Source organism: Zosterops lateralis, assembly GCF_965231275.1.
Source record: "Zosterops lateralis genome assembly, chromosome: 16".
Classification (NCBI taxonomy): Eukaryota; Metazoa; Chordata; class Aves; order Passeriformes; family Zosteropidae; genus Zosterops; species Zosterops lateralis.
This window is the reverse complement of record NC_139776.1, coordinates 4,155,245-4,180,447: the sequence shown is the minus strand read 5'-3', so window position 1 is coordinate 4,180,447 and position 25,203 is coordinate 4,155,245.

Here is a 25,203-nt window from a genome sequence, read left to right as displayed (position 1 = left end):
GGGGATAAGGACCATGTCAAGAGGATTCTGGAATGATGAGAAATGTGAGTGTAGGCAAGAAAATGGGAACAGGTGACCTGTGAGACTACAGACAGACTTAGACTGAGCTGCACAGAGGAGCAGCTTAATATTTCACTATTTTCCTCTGTACTTTGCTATTAGTTTTAATCTTTTGAAAAGCATGAATCACCTTCAAAAGAGGCTGCTTCATTTTTTGGATGTTGTAGCAGTTTGTTCTCAATATTAACTGACTAATGCTTGCTGCTGTATTGATCCTGGACCCGAGCTGATCCTGAGCTCTGACACTCACTCCAGCCACTAAAGAATTGTCATTGCCAAAAGTGATGTTTTTTGTGTACTCACAGCTAATGGCACTGATTATAACCTGAAAATGTCAGTGCAACATTGCTGTGGAGAAGAGGACTGCAATCAAGTTATTGATTAATTTGCTGTATAATTTTGAAGCCAATTCTGAATAGATTCGTTCAGTTCATTATTTTCAGGTACAAACTATGACAAGAATATCAATTAGGTCTAGATGTGATTGATTTCTGAGAACTCCTCTATTGAGCACTCAAGGTAGCCCATTACAATGACAAGCTGTTTTCTGGAGGTGTCTAAATAGCAGAAATGATGGCATTAACTGGATATGTTTATTTACTACAATAGCTTCATGATATAACATTTGCTCCCAGACAGTTTCTTCTAACCAGGTGATCAGAAATTCGTGGCCTTTGGTGTAGATTGTGAAAATCATAATAACCACAATCACCTCTATCAGAGGATTGCATGTCCTCATGGCCATATTCTCATTTTGATGGTACTGGAACAAAGCAGAGACAGAGAGGTGACCAGAGGGAGGTTAAAGTGCCACTGGTTTGGGGCTCTGATTGATTTGCAGCTCCTACCTGCAAGGCTCTTCTGTCCCCAGCTCTTTATCCTTCAAAGTGTTGATCTTCTGAAAAAGTGACTCTGTAGGGAAAACTCTACATTCTTATTTGAGGAGTTCTGATACTAGCTGAAAGGCAAAACATTTCTGTCCTTCCTTTTTAATACCAGGTTTGAGAGAACATTTTTGGATGTGAGAAAATGCACATTTCTGAGGCAGCAAACAGAGAAAGGCAGATTATCACGCTGGCCTGGCTTGATCTGAGTCATAAAACTGAGAGTTGAGAATGACTTGCTGCTCACTTGCCTTGCAATGTTTACCTAATAATATTTGCATGGCTAGGAAGTTATAAATTGATATCAAGCCTATTAGGGGATTTTACAGTCCTGCCTCCCTCCCTCTCCCCCTCCTTACCTCCCACTGCTGACTCTTACAGTCCTGATAACTTCCAGGGACTCCTCCCTCCAGATCCAGAGAGGATCTCCACTCTCGCTTCCAAACCCCCTGTGTGCCTGGATGATTCCTGGATGATTCCTGTCATGGTTTGTGCTCCTTATCCATGTGTTCCTCTGCCCTTGATCACACACACACGTTCTGCTTGCTAGGGAGCACTGTCACGTCAGTGTCACGACCTGAACCAGATCAGCTGGGAGTGGCAAAATGAAGTAGAGATGGGAATGATGGAGTGTCCCCAAAAAGAACTTTAGTAAGTGTTTTGGAGGTTTGTGCATGAATGGGACAGGGCCACTGTGAGACATTCCTTGAGCCTTTATTGTGACATCAATTTCAATTCTAAATTCTTCTGCTCTTTCTGGGACCTGCTCTCACAGCTTTCTGAAAACCTTCTTACCTTTAATATTTCCCACAAATAAGTAGCTGGAGCCAACAAAAGAACAAAAGCTGAATGTAATATGGGGCAACCTCAATAGACAGACCAATTCGGCAAACATAACTGTGATCTGAGGGCAGGGAACCAATGAACAACAAGAACTCAGAGCATTGCCTTATATGTAAAGTGCTGTTAACCAATCACGAACAAGAACACAAAACATAACCTTATTTGGTATGACTGTATTTATATCACCTTTCCCATGATTCCATTCTTCTCACCATAACCTAACTACAAGTTTCCTTTCCCAACATCCCATTTCCCACAGCCTCAGACTGATGCCAGCCTCACTGTTGACCAGGGCCAGCTCACTGTCCATCCCAGCCAGTCCAGCTCCCACAGAGCACTGCCACAGAATGTTCTCACTGCACCACCAGGCTCCTTCCATGCTGTGACATTGCCTCTCCCACCTTTCTGCCCTGCACATCCTGGGGGCTCTCACCCCCTCACCTCGGGGGCTTTGCAGGCTCTGCCCCTCTCTTATTCCTGGGGGGGTAGCCAGTACAGAGCTGGGGAGTTCCATGTGCAGAGGAGCATTTCTCTGGGATGCAGAGAAGCTGACAAAGTCTTACTGATACTGATTTTTGGCAGACAGGGAAGAATTCTCAAGCTGTAAGAGCAAAAAAATAGATCAGCAACTGGCTTGTTCCAGATACATCAACACTGTAATTCTTTTTAGGGTTATCTGCAAGCTGGTGTTTTAAACAGTAGATAAGCCTTTCCCAAGGGCTGCGTTAGAGGGGAATCTTCCTGTGGCCAAGCACTGTCACAGTGATCACTTCCATGAATATTGCATGTTGTTGCTTTAAAATAACAATGTGCAAGACTTAAAGATTCTCCTCAGCAAAACGCTGCTGTTTCCCAACATCCTGCTCTTCCTCACTTCCCCACTCACTCTCACCTTCCTTTTTCATTCAGAGAAACAAGAATATGAGGAAAACCACAGCATTTAAGTGAGACTGAGACAAATCTTTGTACCTATTTGGCTTATTCCAAATCTCTTACACAAACGAAAGGACTTTTTGGAAGTTATCTATAAAACAATCACTTTTTCTTCTCTTGCAAGATTTCACTTGAACAAAACTAGAACTAAACGTAGCATTGAAATACAAATAAACTGGAGGGAAAGATGTAGCTGAGAATGGAAACAGGAGCTGGAGATTTAGACCAGAGCCTAAGTTTGTAAGCTGTCATTCTTTTTTTCCCAACCAGCTCAAAGTAAATGTTACAACGTTCACGTGGCTGCCCAAGAAAAGCAAATATCAAGAGAGAGTGGAGGGAAGGGAGAGGCAAAGGCAAACCCAGCCTTTGTTTAGGTTCAGACTCCTTGGACACGGGTGGTTTTTCCACACTCACACAGCAACTTGTGTGATAATGTTGGAGCTCCCTAGAATGTCCCTACCCCAGCACAGCACAGATTGTAAAAAAGTGTTTTCACCAAAATTTTTGCCCCACGTGGGATTCTCTTTTAGTTTCCTTGAAAGCCAAATTTTACTTATCAGTTCCCAGGCTGTAACATCCACAGCAGGAACTGAGCATCAGCCAGTCCTAATTTCTAAATTTACTTTTCGTTCAGCTGGTATAAAGTTCTTCATGGTGGCCTTTCCATGTCATAAATATTAAATGTTAATGTGCAAGCTCCATCTGGAAGACTCTTCATTCTCAAATTCTCAGCTCTGTTTCCTCCAATAACAACCAATAACAGAGATCATTAAATAAGATTTTTATTTAGGAATGAAACCTAGAGTAGGAGCAATATGCAAAAAATTAAAAAGTAATGTTTTATTGACCATTTTTTCTTTATTTCTGCTTATCTGTGAAGAAATGAGAAGATTAAATCAGTCAAGTAGTAAAACAACTTCCACATAAAGTGTACTGCTGTAAAACAATTTACTTTTTTGTGTGCTTAAAGTATAATAAGGAAAATATGGATATAAAACATTTCCTACCATCTTCTCCAGAGTTACTTACTGTAATATGGAGCTTTCAGTTTCTTATGGTGCTGTTTGACACTGATTATTCCCCTTAGAATGTTCCATTATGCTCAGTTTTCTTTACATGCGTGAAAGAGATGTAAAGTCTGTTGTTGTTCGCTGTAAATTTTATTCAAATTCTGCAGCATCCATTTATAATCACATTTACAGAATGACTTTCATTCTGGCTGATCCAAATGTGCTTTCCAGACTTTTATATCAAGAAATGCAGAATGCAGCCACCTTCCCATGGCTTGTGGGACTATTTGGTAACATCCAGCACAGCCACATGTGTCCAGTGCTGGGTCCTGGGAGGTTTGGGGGTGGATTTGGTGTCTCATCACATCCAAGAAAATGCTTTTTCTAATAGAGGCATTAACAAATCTTTAGTTGTGATGGCACTGGGGGTGGGACTTCACAGCAAGGTTTGAACTCCCACAAGTCACTCCCAAGTAGAGATGATCATAATCTGAATATCAACTGCAATTTTTTTTGTTTGTTTGTTTTGTGAAGGGGTTTAGGAGATATTAATAGTGATATTGTTTCCTTATTGTCTATAAAAATATCATATCTAGAATTCTAGAGGATTCCTCCAAGATGTCTTTCAAAATATTTGAATATACAAAATATTGGTTATATACAAGCCTATAAACAGTCCTTTTGAAATAATGGAGCTAAACACAGGCCTATGTTGGCTGTGGTAACTGCTGTGATGTGGAACCCACTCCTACCATCAGCTGTCTTTTTAGTTCCTAAATTTCTCTTGTATTATTGGATACATTTTTTCTAAATATTTTCTGTTCCTCCCTGGACCATCTGTTGGGTTTAAGTTACATCCCATTTCCATTAAGCAGGACACGTAACTGTGGCAAACCACAGTGCACCCGTCAAGCTGATGTTTACCTGAAGGCCTGTGAATAGATTTTGTCAAGATCCAAAGTAATTACTTTGTAAAGTTCATTTCCCACCCCGCATCTCTTTTTCTGCTGAATAAATATTGCAAGAGGATGAAATATGGACGGGTTGTTTATATCCATCACTTTTAAATATTAGTGCTGGGCTTATGCAGCTCTTTGTTGTGTAAAAAAATCATTTGGATACATTATTCCAAGTTGAATAACAGAGTATTTCAGATTAAGAACTAAAGGGAGACTCTCTTTGTCATCTTGTATTGAATAAAGCAAAGGGAGGGGACAATCTATTAATTTTAGGGCTAATATATCTTCCCTCTAAATGGCTACACCTTGTAAACATTTTTGTTAACAAATATTATTAAATTGCATATCTGATTCAAACACCTATTATGCTTTATTAAAGTAAATACACTAAATTACCTGCAAGAGTACATAATAACACATCATTTCAGTCAAGTAAGAGCTCTTTTAGAATTACATTCCATTTTTATTTAAAGACTATTTTGGGAATGTTACTGTCCTCCAAATTTTTGGGTGTGATTTCGTTTTTAAAGGCACATGGAGACATCCATGAGCAGGGTGCAGTGAAGTTTTCTTTGTTCCATACTATGGAAAAGCAGAGAGAGGGGATTGGAGAAGTTTAATTACAGCAACTTCTTTCCATCTTTTTGAAGTTTAAGGCAAGTAGAAAAGTATCTCAAGAGGAAAATGATCAGAGATTATGTGGTAGAAAAACTTGCTCAAAAAAAGCATTAAGGATCAAATTCATTGTGCTGTTGTTTTTATTCCCTCTACCTCCTCTTATTCTGGTAAGTTTGGAGTTGTTTCACTCCTCTCCATGGAGTAGTGGTTTTATGTATTTGGAAAATGAAGGTGACATCTATTTTATTTTTTTTCATGCAGAATTCCAACATGATTTCTTTTCATTTTAATTGAGCTCTAAATGAATGTGCCACAGTAAAGCTGATCTTACTGTGTTTGTAATGAGTTGTCCTTTCTTTCCTCCCCTCCAAGCTAGATTTTGGTGCCTAGGGTAAAAATACAAATGCCAGTGGGTGAGGGCCAGGAGGAGCTTTTATATATGAAATTGCTTCATAAACAGTCTCAGAGATTTTCAAAAACCCCAAATCATGGAGGATTTTGCACGTGTCCTGTCTTACAACAAAAGGTTCATCTGTAACATTTGTTAACCTGGGCTGTGTGACAAATTCAAAGTCTTTGAAAGTCTCTCAGGACAGTTCTTTAAAGAGTGTTTTGCTCTCTTTTTCATTAAAGAACCAGGCTTGTGTTTGAAGATGAATCCTCAGCTGGAAAGTTGCTTTCAGTTTTAAATGGAGAATTGACACTTTTTCTTCAATTAGGTTTTGGCTGCAATCCATCCTTGTCTATCAACCTTTCCAGAACCCTGGTTGCCTCATCTCTTATCCTTTTCTTTTTGAAGACAAGGGTTTTAAATTAAATAAATAATGCATGACATTCAGGAAAAGGTAGAGTAATGTAAATTTTACAGCAAAGAGGGAGACTTTTTTAATTGGAAAGTGAAGAGTGCTGAGGAATGGTCTGTTAGAGCACTCTGTGCTTTCAGTCAAAATATCCTCAGGGAAATTTGGAGCCTTGCCACGTTAGATATCCATATCCAGAAATACAATTTTGTTTGCACAAGCATTAATTAGCAATTTTGGTAATGCTTTCAACAAGGCCAAGGATTGACTGGAGCACTGAATTTATCCCTTCCCATGAATTGCTCTGTTTGGGGAAAGGAAACACAATATACACACTTTTTACTGAGTCAGACAGGAACTCAAAAAAGTTTTAGTCTTCAGTGGACCTTCAGTTCAAGGTGAGTTGGATCTGGTAGGTTGTGGTGGGACTTTCCAAGAAATGAGATATTGGGCAAAAAAACCTTCCAAGTTTGTGGGAATTCAGCTCAAGCTCTAAGTGCCTTAGGCAGACATTTCCTGCAACTAAAGGTGTTGAAAGGAGAGTTATCAAATTGCCAGGAGGATTTGGGTCTTTCTTCAGCAAAGTTTTTGTCCTTCGTTGTCTTTGTCTTTCACATGCCTAAGCACTTCTCCAGAGACTGGGAGCAGCACAAAGCTAAAAGTGCCAACTCCATTGCATTCTCTCCTTCATTGTTAAACAATTCTGGAGCTCCTTGGATGGTGCAGTTTAGGCTGAACTCTCGTTCAGAGAGCTCCTCACCTCAGCTGCCTCACTCACTGTGTATTCATCTATCACCTGCTGTGTTTTCTGCTGACATATTCATCTGTCCAGCCTCAAATGGAATGGTTTATCTTCCCTCATTACCAGGATTCTTATGGCAATAACATTCAGAGGAGTCTTTTACTGGGAAATAAAATGTAGGCTAAAATGTCACAGAACTTTATTAGACAATCTAAACTTAATTGAAGATGAGTTGATGCGCTCATAAAAGATGATGCAATGTTTCTATTAACTCCAACATATGGTAACTATTCATGGGAGGACAGCAAATAGAGATATCACTAAATGTTACACTAAAATAGTCAAATTAGGAAGCTGGCTATCTTTTTTAATAGTAACTTCAAATGTGTTACCAACTAGTGAGAGTTTACCTAACATTAGAAGTGTTCAGAGGACATTGCTTATATAAAAGTCTGGAAGGAAATTGATTATGCCTGTGAAGGCATTTGGTTATTTGGAATATTTCCCCAAACTCTTTGATGGAAATGGACAAAGAGCTCTGCTTCTCTGAAGAGCTGCAGGTCTTGAACACATTTCCTTGCTTTCATGTGAGGTTTATTTAAATCATTAATTCTACAGTAAGTGATACTTGCTGGTAGAAGATATTGCAGATAGCACAGCTTAATTATTTGTGCCATTACTGTCCCTATCCTTAGAAATGTCAGTGATAATCCCTAACAATTAAATGATCCGTATTAATTACAGTACAAACTCCATTCCATCCTGCTCTCATGCTGACAGGTTCTGTACCCTCCCACTTGGCCCTGATGTGCAGTTTAAACGTGCCAGGTTCACCCAGGAGCTGCTCCCAGTTAATCACAGGCTGCTGGAGACCCCTGCACACACACACAGGTCCTGTGCTGCCACTTCCAACAAGGCACAGACAACTGGATTTTGTGTTTGTGTCTCTCAGCTAAGATATTGGCTGAATAACAAGCACTAAAGCCAGCTCCAAAGGCTGCAATCACTAGATGGTTAAGTCATTTCAGGGTTTTTCCTTCATTGCCAAAAATCAAGATGGTTTCTGAAGACGTTTGAAGTCTATAAAGACTTGGCTAAATTACAGTTGTTCTACAGTGAGTGTGACATGCAGGGGAGGGCTGGAAGGGATCCAGGGAACTTGTTTTCACACCAGAGATCCTTTCTAGGAGATGAAATCATACTGGAAGGGCAGCGTGCCCTGGAGGATCAGACACCCTGGTGTGAGTTCATATCTGACTCTGTGATTAGTTTGACGTTGCATAACATTTACATAGACACCTCTTTAGGAGCTCTGATTAAAGCTCTCCAATTACATAATTGATGTATTCACAGAGCTGAATATCCCCAGTCTGAACAGACTGTGACCATGACACACTCGCAGTTCTCTCTTTGCTTACCCAAGTAGCCAAAGGACACCTTTAAAAGGTTTAATAGAGAACGCCAGTAATGTCACTATGGAAACATAATGTTTTAGAAACTGCTGCTCTAACAAAGCACCATCTTCCCTCACACAATCAGAATTCACAAGTCTTGGCTGGAAATCTCCTGTAGTATCAGTGAAAAGTGTAGGATTCAGGACTGTCATAACCTTACAGAGCAGGACAAGCTCCAGACACAGCACATCAGTGAAAAAGAGCACTAAAGAATGTTGTTTGTAGCTGAATTATCAGGCTGCTTAAAGTAATGATGATAATAACTTTTAAAAAGTGAGTTACTAACGGTAGGGGAGTGGGAGTTGATACAAAACAACCATTTCAACAGGCAAAAGAGGAAAAAAAATTTACAAGTTAATGGATGGTGCAGGAAAAATATCTTGAAAACTTGTGCTGAGAAAGGGGATTGGACTCCCTCAGGCAGATGGGCAGCACGAGGACAAGGAGCCTCTGGCAGTTGCTACCTGCAAGATTTATGCCCTTCACTGCACAGGTATCATTCTCTTGCTGCCAGGGGCCAAGAATCCAATATCCACTTCCAAAGCCTGTTTGTGTTGTCCCATGTTTGTTCTAGCAGTGCTATTTATCATGTTATTTATCGTGTCATCCTTCTCAAGAAATACTGTACTTGGAAAGTTGGTGTAGCTCTTGAAAAGCACTTTCTGGACTATAAATTTTTTTAATTACTACAAATAAAGCCCCTCAGTGGTCTGTGTTGCTGTGGAAAAAGATTAGAATTTTGTAGCCACTCTTTAAAAGTATTACCTTGGAATTTATAAAACAGTGCCCTCTGTGTAATGTATGATAAAATATTATGTGACCTGGCGTGTAAAGCTTGGAGATTCTACTTTAATTCACACGTTAAGACAGGTGAGGCTGCTCCTTCTGCTCCTGACTTTGTGCAAAGGTCCTGGGAAGGAGCTCAGCTGCACTGGAATGAGCCAGGCCAGGTCTGCTCTGCTCTGTGCTCCTGTGAGAGGCTGGGGAGTTGTGCTTAATGAGGCTCTGCTTCATAAACCCACCTCAGGTCAATCAATGCAAGTCCAAAGCACTCAGGCTGTGTTAGCTGGGAACCACACCAGGAGCTGGAGCTGTGCTCACTTCACTTCACCCAGCACTGCACACAAACTCCAGAGCTCCTGTGAAAAAAAAAAAAAAAAAAAAAGAAAAAAGAAAAAAGAAAAAAAAAAAGAAAAAAAAAAAAAAAGAAAAAAAAAAAAAAAAAGCCCAGCAACAGCAAACTCATTCAGACAGGGGAGTCACTTGAGACTGATCCTTATGAATAACAAGGAATTTTCCTCGTGGTGCAGCTGCATCCCTTCCAAGCAGTTGTTTCTTATCTCCTGTGCTCCTGGGGCATGAAACTGGTGCATCACCAGCACTCAGAGCACACCAGGTTATGCTGCTGCCCCAAATTCTCAAACAAGTACCTGCAAACAGTCTGCATGAAGTTCAGCTATTCAGAAAAAAAAAAAACAGTGACACATATACAACTTGGTGACAAGTGATTAAAATCAGTGAAGCAAAGGAAAGGGGAAAAAAAAAATCAAGCTGTTATTAATTTAAAGTGACTTCAAAAAGCAGTTGCTAAGTCTCTAGTGATTTTTTTGATACCTGTCCAGGCTACAGGTGGTTGGTAAGTGCTTAATAAAGCACCTGCTCATCAACTCAGTTCCTCATGATTTTAACTAAAAAATAAATTACTGCAATAATTTAAAAATAGCAACTTACTTTGGTTTCATCTGAGATGGAGTCACTTTTCCTCCCAATAACTGTGATTTGGATTTGGGGTGAGAACAGTGTTGATCATACCCTGATGGTTGAGTTGTTATTATTACTATCCCTTTCTTTTCTGTCTTGTTAAACTGTCTCCATCTCAACCCATGAATTTTAGGGTTTTTTTCCCTAATTCTCTCCCCATCCCACCAGGCAGGGAGGGAGCTGTGTGATGTTCAGCTCTCTGTAGGTTAAACCATGACAAGTGTCCTGCCAGGTGTTGCTGCACAGTGATGCCCAACTGCACAGAGACTATAACAGGCAAATGTTCATAGTTTTCAGCTGGATTGTTTCATTAATTGATTCATCATTACAGACCTGGGTACTGTGAGAGAGCAAAAAAGAATAATGGATCTTGATGTTCCTCTGTGAGACAGGTGTGGGGCTGTCTCTGCCTGATATGCAAAACAGTGCCAGCAGGATGAACACCTAGAAAAGTGTCTCATTAATATAAAATGTTTAATTAGACTTGGTCCATTTATTTCAGGGGAAAAAAACCACCAACTTTGCTCCTAACAAAACTGTATATTGCAGAAACATTTTTTTAGTCAGATGTTGAAATTAGTAAAATAAAGCCTAGGAAACCCCCCAATTATTTCCCATGTTTGTCTGCTTTCTGCTGTGAAAATGCATAAATCAACAATGGAATCAAAAAATGGAATCAACAATTTCCATATCATCTGTAAAAACAATGTAAAGTTTCAAATGAAACAAAATCGTAGTTGTTTAAAAGATAATTACAGAAGAAAGATATTTCAGAAGTTTTTCTCAGCATTAGTGTCAGACTGCCTCTAAAACAAACCTTCTCTGATCTTGTTTTTTATCCAAAGGGTAGAACACCCTGGCAGCCTCTACTTGCTGAATAAATAAGAATTTACTTAGAAGAATAAGAGTTGCTCAGGAGAAAGAAAAGTTGAACAAATTATGGCACAATCATTCAGTGCATTCTCCTTTTCTCCTGGGCAGAACCATCTACTTACTGACCTGTGCTTTAGCCTTGTTTGTATTTGTGCTGCAGGAGTCAGCAAAGCCTTCCTAGGGGCAGGGTCACGTCCTCAATCCAAATTTAAATGTCATTCATCAATGGAAAGGGCATTTCACTGAAATGGAAGTAGGAAATGTGGAGAAGGAGGTAAAAGCAGGGGGAAAATGGAGGTTAGGAAGCACCAACTATTACAGCTTTAATATTGTGCCAGGATGGGAAATCTGACTAAATAATCATGTAGACTATCTTAAATAGTCACATGAATATTTAAGAAATCACCAAGTAGAGATAAATTAAGATGGCAGAGCTAAAGGCAGTAGTAAGAGTCCTGATAATTGTTTTTATTGTCCTCCTTCTCAGTCGTGCCTGAGCCAAACCCACATTCAGCAGAGCAGCAGGAGACATGACCTGGTGTGGATAAATAGAGTTGAAATGAGCACAGGTGCACCTGCTGAGCATTTCCCATAACTGTTTGTAAATGTTGCTAAGTCACTGGGTGTAGTTGCCAAGTGTGGCCCTTTTGTTTAATCCTGTTGTGCTCTAAAGATACTGTTATGTCATTAAATTGACATTTCTTTGACTTACTGGTACAACATAATGATAATACTCTTTTTTGTGAATTGGGTGTTTTCTAGCTAGAGATAAAATGTAGTCTCCTATCCTGGTTGTGCAGGCAAGCACAGTGATCAAATACAGTGGATTTGAAGGTTTTGGGGAAGTGAACATTTGAAAGGAGAAGATGAGTTAGAACCTTGAGGTCCTGGTGGTTTGTGAGGTGGCTCCACCACCAGAACATCTCGTGCCTCCATCACCTCTCCTGTAAAATGGAGCCTCTGGCTTGTCTTTTATTAAGGCTTTGGAGATTTGTACAGTTTTTATTTGGTGTTGCTCTTCTGCCCTTTACTTCTGTCATCTTCTGTTGTATTTTAGAGCAGAAACATCAGACCTGTGCCACTCAAATATCCACAACTTGTAAAGGGTCCTTCACTTGCTGTTGACAAAAAAAAGGGAAGCAGTGGATATTTTGATTCTGTTCTGTCTCGATAAGGTGGCTGTGATGGGTGAGTTAATACAAAATAAGTAGAGCAGATGTAGTAATAAATTACTACCTTGACGGATTTGACAAATCTCCACCCATGTACTGAGGATGAGTTGAGGGATGTGTGTATGATTAACGTTGCTTAAATGGGTGGTGTCTGAATTAGCATTTTCCAGTGCTGTAGGCACTGGAAGCTTCTCTATTTTGTAGCAATACTTAGCAATTAAATTGCACTTTACATCATCAAAGTACTCAGAACATGAGGGATTATGTTCCATTAAAAGCAGGGATAGATTTTCTTTGCAAGGGAGACAGAGAAAATGCCAGATGTGACCACGAGCATGGAGGTGTCAGTGGCAGAGCTGCCAGAAAGACACTGCAGTTCAATATTTTATCATAAGATATGTTTGATAATGAATATTATTATCTAAGACTTGCCTGGCTGAGAACTTGAATGTATTGGAGGGAAGAACTGCTTATTCTATCAAGTCCAAGGACAAGTTCCTGCAAACATTTAGGTTTGTACCTGGCTTAACTTTAAGCAGAGGACTACTTCCACTTGATTCCCACAAATATGAACATGGATCAGAGGCAGAAAGAAATGTGGGTTTTCTTTTCCCTTGATACATGCACTAAATGTGACACATGCAACTAGCCCTAACAGAGTCTGAGAATAATTTGATTTTCTTTCCTATGCTCTGTTGTTATTTTTTGAGTTTATTTGGTTAGGGGTTTTTCTTTGCAAAAATGTGTATTTCTTAATCATTTCTTCATGTGGTCTCACCCAGTTCTTGATTTGTGAGAACAGGACTCCGAGTGTTCTGTCAGGTTTTGCAGCTGTCAGGTTTTGCAGTTTCTCCTGGGGAGGAGAAACCACATTTTGGTAAATTTAAATGGCAAATCTGGATGCAAACTGATAGACTGGGGAAGAGATAAGGAGAGAACGCAGAAAAAGTGAGAGTGTAAAAGGGATTTCAGATGCTTTCCCTCCCCTTGGATTTTCTTTGTCTTTTTAACAGAACAACACCGAGTGATGTGATGCTGTTGGTGTGGAGTGAGGTGGCGTCTGTGCTGCTGTGCCAGCAGAGGGGATGTGGCAGCACAGGCCAGCACCAGGTGCTGTCAGGGGTACAGAGTCAACTGACAGGCCCAGCAAAGGTTCCCCTTTTTCTTTTTCATTTAAGGTAGACACTCTTTGTTACCATATCAGATTATTTTTTTTAATAACTGCCATTTTAATAATTTCTGTTTGTTTTGAAACACTTCATATTGGCAAACACAATTTCAAAAAATATTGTGTGACATTAAACCAGAACAAACAAATCAGTGGACAAATCTTGAGTAATTCTAAATATTTGCTAAGAATCAGCAGCTCTGAGTGCACACAGCAGCACTGCAGGAGCTCAGCTCTTCATTCTGTTGGAGATCAGCTGCCCCTAAGCCAGACCTATTTCTGACACAGTTTTAATACCAGAAGTTACTTTAATAGAAGAATGTGATGCATTATTTTTTTTATTTACCATTGTTTCCTGGATTTTCTTCAAAGAAATCTTCATTTTTAGATTTACAAGAAAGAAAGTGAAGTCCTTTGATCTCTACAATGTATGTACTATTTATACCAGAGATGGGGAAACTGCTTTTGTCTAATTATTTTTGACATCTTGCAAATATTCACAAAATTCTTCATGGGGATTAAAAAGATCCACAGAGTTCAATCTCTTTGTGACAAAGAAATGTTGTTCTCAAAAGACAAAACAATTGTTTGTTTGTTTTCTCTTAGAGAGATCCTAGACATTCATCTTCCAACATGGCACATTTTATCTGAGATAGCACAGGAACACATCCCATTTTTAGAATATCAGTAAGTTTCCATAAATACAGCTGTACCTTAAAAGATCCAAATAAAATAGTGATGAAAATGGAGTGAATTTGAAAGGCATCAGTTCCACCTTTTCTGAATGTTAGACTCCAGCTTTGTACAAACTGTTCTCTGCAGCAGGTCCCATTTTGGGGTGTGATTTCTATTAAGTCACTTATTAGGACAGAGTTTGTGAGGTGGTCACTGCTGCACTTCCCCCCATTGTCTTACAGAGCATCTATTAATTTACATGTCTTTATTTATTTATTATGCAAATAACTGTCATGTAATTACACTTCTACTACAAAAGAACAGCCAGGGCTACCCACTCTCATCATTTTGTTTCTGTGGGTTTTTATAGTGTCAAATAAATCAAATTAATATGAGTCAAGTGAATGGGAATTCATCAGTTTTTACTAGAAAATTCTGGTCTTCACAGTTTCAGAATCTGGTTTCAAGAATATGGAAAAAAAAAAAAAATAAATAAAAAAAAAATATATATATATATATATATATATTCTAAAGTTCATTATTTAAAGCTCATTTTTACTTCCTGATGGTATATTGGGATAAAAAATTATTATGAAGTTCGCAGAAATCCCCTAAGAATTAGCAGGAGGGAAGGGACCAAATGAGTGGTCCCAGTCAGGGAACATCACCAATGCCAGGCAGTGGATTCTGTCTTGGTTGAGAAAAATTCAACCATTTGGGAGACTTCTGAACATTTTCTCTAGAGAAAATGGAAAATTCCTGTGTTCAGTTATTCTCTTTGCCGAGTTTTCTGAGGGGTTTTGTCCACTTACACAAATGTGCACAGACAGATCAGAATAAAACGGGGGACACCGTCTCAAGCTGCATCAAGGGAAATATAGGCTGGATATCAGGAAAAAGTTTTTCACAGAAAGGGTGATAAAGTACTGGAATGGTCTGCCCAGGGAGGTGGTGGAGTCACCATCCCTGGGTGTGTCTAAAAACAGATTGGATGTGACACTGGTGCCATGGTTTAGTTGAGGTGTTAGAGCTGGGTTGGGCTAGATGGTCTTGAAATTCTCTTCCAACACAATCATTCTGTGAATTTTGTGAAAATAATAACATAAAGTCTTACATTATTGCCAAAATTTTCCTTCTTCAACAAGCGCGGAAAAATGGACTCATAAACTTTTTTTGTACTACAGAGCAGATATTCCGCTACCTTTTTAAAATGTATTTTGAACATGGAACCGAGGAGAAGCACTATAAAATTGAGATACGTAATGTCTTCAATAACACAGACACACAGACATTATTTCCTCAGTAAATCTTCTGGGTCTCTGTGAGGAGTTGTATTTCTCAGACGTGACACGAGTCAGACGCCGCGAGCGCCGCGGCGAATTCCAGGCAATCCATTAAGGATGTCACACCCTGTTCTTCACTCCCTGTCCTTCCCAAGGTGAACATCAGTGTCATCAGCAAGTGGTTTGTGAAGGTGTCTGGGAGTGCTGGCAGGTAAATAATTTTTTTTAAAGCCAAGTTAACAGTCCATGTAATCATGAGCATCAATCTGACTGGTGGAGAGGCAGGTGCTCCGCTCAGCGTGCTCTGGTGAGGAGTTCAGGATGGGCAGGACAGATGGGAGCATGAGGCTGAAAAAGAGGCACAGAAGCAGGAAGAAGAGTTTATAAACCCCAAAGTGTGAGAGGCAGAGGAGCTATGCTGGCCCTGTACAAAAGGAATGGAAGTTATTAGGTGACTGTTAAGATAATTCTTCTAAAATTGCTGGAAGATCTGTAACACTCACTTCAGAGAGAAAAGAACCAGCAAAATATCTGAGATGCTGAAGTCGTGTACAAGAAATCTGTGTAGCTACAAATGCTTTCAACCTTTTGATGATATCTGCATCAGCTGCTTCCTCTGGGCCTGGAGAGGTGTTGGGTGCTAATGGTTGTGAGGCAAGCAGAGCCTGATCCTGCAGAACAATCTCAGCTCTTTCCTGTTTGAGAGTTCTTGTGAGTGTCAGTCACCAAAGAATGAATCTTCCTGGATGTTTCAGAAGGCCTGGCATAAACCACATGGCAAACACTGATATTTCTGTCACAGGGAGATGCTGTGCCACATCTTTCTAGCAAAGACCAGCTGGAAAAGTCCACCATCCCTACTACAAGGGGTTTCTTGAGCACCAGACTGAGTGCTCAGTGTTATGTTTTGTGATCAGACAAGCCCAAGTGGCAGTCCGTGGCTATAGATAGGTTCATTAGGTCTTCCAGTGTGTTTTTACAATAAATAGTATTTTAAAACGTGCAATTTTCTATCTCCCACTGAACTCTGATACATTGCTCTAGGAACCACTCATTTATTTAAGTTCCTTATTCTCCTCTACTTTTGAGTAGCAGAGTCCTCCTGTGCTCAGGCCAAAGTAACCATGAGCTCCCCATGTCCTTTTGGGGGACTTGGACATCTCCCACACCTTCTCCCAGCACTCTGCATGAAGATTGAACCCCCGCACACTGCTTAGAACGTCCATCCCTCTACACTTCAGACCACTGTTCACTGCTTTGCCTCCAGCAGGACTGCAGAGCTCCCATCTCCTCCTGCAGCCTGTCAGAGCTGCAGCTCGTGTGGCTTTTCCAAGTGAGTGATGGCCCCGTGCTGTCACTCTAAGGATATATTTCTCACTCAGGGTATTTGCATCTTGAGCTGGACTGACAATAAGATGAAAAGGGAGGGTTGGTTGTGTGGGCAGCTTTTGTTTTATAATTTAAAAGAGGTTTTGTATTCCTGCATAGCATCCCTGTTTCAGAGTGTCTCTATTTCATCCAGAAGCTGGAAAAATTTACAGCTCCCAGATCCAACATTTTCTTTAAAATACTATATAATAACCACAATCAGGACACTGATGAAGAGTAATTAAAAGTCTTCTTTTATTGACCATTTGTGGTTTAAAATTATTTCAGTAGTAGGATAAACCAGTATGTGGAAAAGAGAAGACAAATGAATTTTGTCACTTTGACTGCAAGTCCTGTAGGCCAAATATTTCACACCTTGTCAGCAGGAAGTAAAACTTTTCACAGATGCTTCTGTTTTCTTTTTGGAACACAGATACCTAAAACCAGCCCAGAATCACATTTGGAGAAATCCACTGACTTCAGCATCAAGAGCTCAGAGGTGATTGAGGCCATTTTTGAAAGGCTTTGGTTTAGTTTTAATAAATTGTGAAAAAAACCCTACAGTCAGTCTTTCCTTGTCCTGCAGAACTCCATGGGTCTGCCAGTGCTGTGAGCACGCAGGAAAATGTGATCCATAAAAAAAAAAAAAAAAAAAAAAAAAAAAAAAAAAAAAGTAAATTAAATAACAAAACTTATCACTCTCTGCAATGTTCTATCAGCAACTTGCACATTTTTGCAGATGCTCCCCCAAAGTCTCCTTGGCACAGACCGCACAAACACAGGGAGCAGCAGACGGCACCAGCAGGTGTCTGTGTGAAATCCTGCTCCTGGTGAGATTCCCAAAAGCAATTGCACTGCCATACCTTTGATCTTTTCCCCAACCAAAAGCATGTTGTGTGTGTTTGTTTTGTCTTCTTTTTTTTTTTTTTTTTTTTTTTTCCCTTTCTCTTGCAATCCATTCCTCAGCCACAAATGCATTTTACAGAATTTCTGCCCTGCATGTTTCTCAGCTGCCATGAGGCATTTCAAACCTGACTGGCAAAGCTAAATATCTCCCACTTTCATCTATACAACAATTATTTAATGGAATCTCCCATTCTTCAATTGGCATCACATATCTGAATTATAACACAAGATCTCAAACACCTCATCAGCCTCCTGTAGCAGAGTAGCAGAGCTAACTTCCATTTAAACCTTTAAAAATCAGGTAGACATTTGGAATTCAGAAATTTTGTCTATAAATTGACATGGATGCCATGCCAGATCATCAGCTGACCAATACAGATATATGGGTTCTACTACCAAAAAATCAATACACATTCCTGCATATTGAAAACTCTCAAGTACTTACACAAAAACGTATGTTTCCTGGTACACTTTGGGTGTGCAATCTGTCCTCCTACCTTGTTAGCAAATACAAAGATGCAATATCTGCTGAAAAACATTTACCATCTGAAGTGAACAAAGGAATTGTGGTGATATTGTGGAAGAGATGTTTGTGCACATGTAAGGGAAATCAGGTTGTGAGCACAGGGAATGACAGTGTTACTGCTGTGTCATGCAAGGACAACCTTCCTGTCCATGTTTCCATCATGAACTCAGAGAGAACAGGGGTTCAGTGCCCAGCATTGAGGTTTGTGTTTACAATAAATTGTTACAGAGGTTCTTAAAGCCTTGTTCTTGGGTTCTTGGTGATGGCATTATTTTATTTCTCTCTGTGCTTTTGTATTTGTCATGGCAATGAAGAGTCCATTTTTTTAACTGACACAACTGGATTTGAAGAGGGACCTTCTGGGCTGCTTTTTAGCAGCTGCTGTAACTGCCAGAAGGATCTGGATAATGTCTTCCCAAGAGGAAGGCACAGTGCAGTCCATGATGGGATAAAGAAAGAAGTGGTCCATCAGAAGGTTTTCTAGAAAGAACTGAGCCATGGTATGAAAAATGTGACAGCGCCCAGGATGGAAAGGGAGGTAACGTTCCAGATGGCAGGGCATGCAAATAAGTTTCTCATGCTTGTAGACACCACAGTAATTCTCATTTTTTAATCCAAAAAAGAATAGTCACATCATTTCCTTTTGTGGCAAAAGGCTGACGATAACACAACCTTGTGCTGCTGCTCAGGAGGGTCACACACTCACACAGGTGTGTTTTTTCTCTCTTGTTCAGCCCTCCTGCTTTGCCCTTTCCCCATCAGCAGCAGTCCAGGTCACTTTTCCAAGTCCCTTCCCTCCCCTGAGCTGCCCAGGGAGCCGTGGACTGCTGCTCCTGCTTCCCCCAATTAGTGCCTCTCCTGCAGCATCTCCTGTCAGTCACTGCCCTGCCAGTGGTGTGCCTCCCAGCAATGCCAGTCCAACAAAGAGGAGACAAGCAGCCTAATGGTTGCCAGCAGCTGGAGTGAGGCTGAGGCAGAGCAACTCTTTCAAGTGTTTGAGGCATTTCTGAAAAATTCACATACACAAGAACAAATGACTACACGTGTATGAGAGCGACATCTGAGCCTCCCTCTCTGGTACCAGCTGTAGTTCATCCCTGTTGCCAGTGGCAGGGATGTTCACTAATTGAATGGAAGGCTTTGGGGCTTCCCTGGGCATCCTCTCCTGCTTGGCAAGCAGAGTCAGCCAAACACATTCCCACTGCAGGGCCCTTCCCAGCTCCTCAGGGTCAGCACAGGAGCCACGGCTGCCTGCCCAGCCCAGAGTCTGCAGGGCCCCATCCCTGCTACAGAGTCATTGCAAAAGAAGAGAAACAGCTGGGCTTTTTCCTGGGCAGGGTTTAATCATTCTTGGAAGGGAGGGAAAACAAAAGCGTCTCTGACTCTGCTGAGGGCTCCTCACAGGTTCTCCTCCACAGCAGCCTCTGTCACAAAGGAGATGTTCCCTCCCTGTTCCTGCTGCTGCAGCTCCATAGCATTTTTAACTTGTCAATTTACAGCTGCAGCACCGACTTTTGATTTCATTTTCTCAGAAGTGCTGGACGAGAAGAAAGTGTCTCCTACGTTACCAAGAGTGACTTTGACTCTCTAACCTGATATTAAGGGCTGACACATTCATTTCTTCCTACATTGTTTAGAATTTCCTGATCATAGACTCCCTAACTAGAACATAAATTCTGGGGATGGGGTGGTGGTGTTGTACATCACACGCTGTTTAACACTGACACGAAATCCTTCATCTTCAGGAATGCAAATTTCCTGCAGATATATGATCCAGTTTATGTGTGTGCATACTAAAACCACACAAAATAGTTGAGTCATTGCTTCTAAAATCCAGTCCAAAAGTTAAAAAAATTTAATACCTTTTGTCAGTTTCCTGTCCTAACAAACATTTCCAATTCTTAACATTCATTTAAACCTGTGTTATAGTACAGTGTTTTAAATGTGTATGTGAAGCTGTGTTCCAGTATATAATGCTATATTTATATAACTATACATAGTTATATCATGTATATAACTATATATATTATATATTATATGTAACTATATGTAGTTATATATAATGTTATACTATATAACCATATATATATAATATATGGTTATACATGACGTCTACTACCCATGAAAAAAAATCTGCACTAAAGGAGATCAAAAGTCCTCTTCATTCTGGGATTGCACCTTTCCTTTAAGCCACTTGCAGTGGCCTTGCAGATCATAGGTGGGTGATAGACCTTTGTCTAGTCCATTCTCCTCTTAGTTATCAGGGATATTTTTGCCATTTTTACCACATGTGTTTTAAATTATTCAGTGATGATTCCACTGTATCCTTAGGCAATCTGATCCCTTACCAACATTAGAAAACTAACCCTTTTCATTTTTCCCTTCATAAAGGTGAAATGCTACAATTCTTGTCCTGGTCTCTCTGCACAGGGAGAACAATTTGATGGTGAAATATTTGAAATATCTTGTAGTCCTCATTTCTCCCTCAGTGTTGTCTTTGCTTCAGCAGAACAGTCCACGTGTTTCGTTCACATCTGCTGCCATTTCAGTCCCTCTTCTCTGGCTTCATTTTCTCAACAGCTTTCCCAAAACACGAATTTCTGATCCAGAGATAATTTACTTCAGCTGAAGCAAACAAACAGTTACTGCCTGTATTTTACCAAGACTGTATTTATTTTACATTTTTTCTGCAATAACGTGGCCTTTTTGACTGCCACAGAGTTTATGGTGGCCATCAATATACAGAGAGAATCCCTTACAGCTCCCACAAAATTTCCTCATGATGATGCAAGTTGCATCCTTTTCTGCTTACAGTATTTAGCAATTATTCAATTGGATTTCATCTTGAATTTGTCTTGTATCTGGTTGGCCAATCATTCATGGAAAACCTCAGCCTCATGATGGAAAGGGGTAGGGTATATAATATTTCACAGGATCAGGTTTGCTAAGGAGAGGAAATGAGTTCTGAAATGCTCCACCTGACATGAAAGGCTTTGGGTTTGCATTCCAGACCTCTTAGTAGTTTCCTATTAGAAAAAAATACTTCAAATGAAGGAAACAATAAATGTTAAATGCTAATAGAAAGTGTTGCAAATTTCTTGGGGAAATGTGGCTCCTAGCCCTGGTTAGATTTACGGCAATGTCAATAGGAGAGGGATTTTAAAGCATCATTATATACTGTATTCCTGTTGATGCTTCTCCACTTATTGCTGTGGTAATACATTTGGCACAAGGGACATATATAATGCTAACATTTCTATGATATACATACCCAATAAAAGCTTTTTCAATTTCATTATTTTGACAGGTAGATTCCATTAATACATCCACAACAATAATGTTCCTTTTCTTCAGGATCTAAGAGAAGAGGATTATTAAAAATTACAGGCAATGCCCCTATACATTTAATCTCTCCAAATTCACTTTACAATTGCTGTCAACATCAATAATGTCAGCCAGGATAATCAGGTTTCTATAAAACATCAGAACTTGTATATTTTCCAAATGGGATTTGTTTCCCCGTCGACCAAAGCAGGTGTTTTGGTTTGGGGCTTTTTTTTTTTTTTTGTGGTTAGTTTTAATGACAGAGAATGATGTTCCCAAATGCCTGTGGAGAATACAAGACACAGCCAGGTTGCAGCTCCTTCATCTCACCCCATTCTCCATCCTGTACCCAATTTCCAAATCCATGTCATAAATAAGGAGAGGAGTAGGGAGAGGAGGCAGCTCCAGGAATCCCTGTCCCTCTCTCAGCTGCCACAGGCTGAACATGAGTAGCCAGAAGCACAAGGACTTCCCCACAGGCCAGAGGGCAACTTGCTGCAGAGTTTCCTGACAACTCTCTTGTCTGCACCACTTTCTTACTTCTCAGTATAAAACGGAACTTAAAATCATTTCTGTGGCCAAATAATATGGCAACTAATTTTTCCCTGGTGTAGTGTGGATTTTAAGGGATGTTTGTTGGCCTGTTAGTAGGCTTGGTATTTCCAGTGCATGAGAAAAATTCTCTTCACTGGCAAGGCAAGGGTGCTGCAGGTCCAGCTGCTCTGGTAGAATTCTGAAACACAGCTACAGCTTGGGAAATTCAGCTCCTACTAATTCCAATACATGGAACAATTGAATCCTTTTGAAATCCATATTTTCATTAAGGCATAGTAAAAAAAAAATAAATCACAGTATCTTCATGTGCATTGCCCTTAAATCAAACTATGCCTAGTGATTTAATCTTTATTTCTGTTGATATTACCTTTTCAATATCAGCACCCACTCCCCTTGTGACCAACCTTGTATGTAACATTTCTAAAATCAGCTTCTCTCATGCCTTTGAACAAAACAACTGTGTGCAACCCCTTTCATGCCAGACTTAACAGCTAATATATCAAACAAAATACAATTTATTTTTTCCATTAGCTTCCTGTAAAGTCAAGCTAAGGAGTTTGTTGCTGGACTCTGATATGTTTTTCCAACAATCCAGGAGTTGTCAGGCAACGATTGCTAAGATACAGGGGCATTTGAATCTTAGATCTGAAGTGGTTGAAATGTGGATGTGTCTTACACACTGCTGAATGTTGTCTGTACAACAGGTTTCCACCAGTCTGTTGTTAATGCTGATTGCTTATCAGCACCCACTTTAGATGGAACAAAGGGCTTTTTATTCTTTTATATTTGAGAGTTGTCTAAATTTGTTGCAAGTCTCTCTAAAGGGAGGAAATAACAGAGGATGACACCAGTGTTTGGGCAATAATGTGGATATTTGATGGGTTTCACAGCCATGGTGAGTCCTGCTCCCAGCACAGCCAGGGCTCCACTCACACCCTGATTCCTCCTTTTTTAATGTTTGTAAACCCTGAGACAGACCCATCAGAGATGTGTGTGGGGATGTAGATCAACAGGGTGGCTGTGTCAATGACAGGACAGCAATGAAATTGATCCCCAGTTAGTGATTCCATATTCTGGGCAGTTAATTCTGCACGGGGTGAGGTTGGCTGCCTTCTGTCCCCTGGTTAAAGATGCTCCATCACCTCTGTCTGCTCCAGACACCGAGTGCCACCTGCTGAGCACCCACAGCCGCCAGGAATTCCTGCCTCAACGTGGGTGCACCTCAGCAGGAACAACCAATGCAGAGCCAGCATCTCTAAAACAAGCAGAACACCTCTCAGAATAGATAGAAAACAGACTGAAATCTCTGTGCAGGTTTTTTGGTTAAGCAGTGGTTCTTCCCTCATCTGTCCTGCATGGTCGTGAAATTGTTTTAATAAATAGAGGTTCAGGGAATCTAAAAGGGATTTGGTATTTTGCTAAAGGTTTCAAAGGTATTTTCTGGTCAAATCTTGATTAAGATCAGAAGCTGAAAGTAGTGAAGCAGTTGAATGTGTTGATATTTAGCAAAATAAAACCTGTTTACCTGTCTGATAATCATCTCAGTAAACCAAAGTGAGAAAAAGAAAAAAGGCACCTCAAAATTTTCTTACCAAGAGAAACTTCACACTCAGTTCTCTGAAAATGTGCTTTGTGGGGGTTCAGCAAACCCTTAAGTGACAAATACTAGAATAACTCTGTCAGAAGTAGCTGGATTTAATAATGTATTTAATATTCTATCACACGCCAGACAGAGCTATCATTTTGCATCCTTAGAAACTGCTCCATTCTCTCAGCGAGACAGAGAACAATGCAGAAATAACAGTGAGAGGGATTCTTGACAAACTCTTGCCAAAGAGGTTATGCAAATGCACAGTGTGCTGCATGCAGTTCCTTTTTTCACAGCAAAATGGCATCTCCGTGCCAAAAGGAGCTGGGCACGACCTCTCTGATGGGTGGGACAGGACAAAGGGATTCCTGTAGAAAAGCAGAAATGCTCAAGTTCCACTAAAAGCAAAACAAATTCAAGAAAGGAATCCTACTCAGCCCATTGTGCTTTGAGTTTTCACTCCAGCAGCAGACTAGAGGCTGAAAATTTGCTTCAAATGACTACATGGAAAACTTTGCAACTGTTCTGCAAGAGGGATTTGCCTGTAAGCAAAAAAGATACAGATTTGCCCACCTTGCTCAGAGCCAGTGAACATAGAATTAATAATATGATTTTTCTTACTTCAGAGAGCTTCGATTCACATAGTTGGCAACAAAAAAATTAAGCAAGTGAAATTAAGAAGTAAAAACAGTTCAAGGTCAAAAGATTTTGCAAGTGATGAGCTGGCACTGGAGTTATGTATATTGATCAGCATCTCATGAACAAAGGATTTAGGCTGGATCTATACTTTATTGCAAACCTTTCTTTCAAACTATTAGATTTTTCTGTTTATAGACCAGATTTGTAATTTAAGGGAAGGATTTAGGAGCCTAAAGGATGTACGCACTGAGCTGTTTATGAAGTTCAATGGCATTTGAGTGTCTGACTCCCTCAGGCTCAAGTCTGAATTCGTAACTTATTGACAATAGTTTTTCAGCTCAGGAAGCACAAAATGGTTGCCCTTTACAGTAACAGAATATTTGCTTCATGGCCATAACAATAATCTAGTCTGACTTCCAGGGGCTGTTTTGTGGTCACAGGCAGGATGACCGACAGAAACGTATCTCAATGGAAAATTGAGCTCTGTGGATGTGGGAATGATGACTTTAATACAGATTTACAATCACAAGTTTCTGCCTAAAGGACAATATCACCTCCTCCAGCTTCTCACACCCAAAAAACCCTTTTTACTCTTGTCTGCTCCCTGACCACATCTCTCCAGCAGACCTTCAGCCCAGGCCAGAAATGCTTCCTCAGCATCTCTAACCTGGGCCTGATCCAAGGCTTCATTCCCAGCTCTCTCTCCCCAGGAGTTGGTTTGATTCCAGAAATCTCCCCCAGTCCATCATCTCAGTGCTGCTGTCCAGCTGTGAGAGCCTAAATTACCCCTCAGGACATAAACCCAAGGGTTGGGTGTGATGTAGAGGGATCTGCAGTGCTGGGTGAAGATTCAGTTTGATTTTTGGGGCTTTACAGGAAGATGTTGCAGGAGTAAATTCCAATAAATATCTGCACATGCACAAAAAGCTCTGTTCCTCTGCAAAGGAGCTCACTTGGTGTGAGGTCTGGAGAACAAACAGGGCTGAGAGACTCATCCTGCTGCCCTGAGAGCTGGGCTGGCCACAGGGAGGGAACTAATGCCTGCTTTATGACTCTTCATGT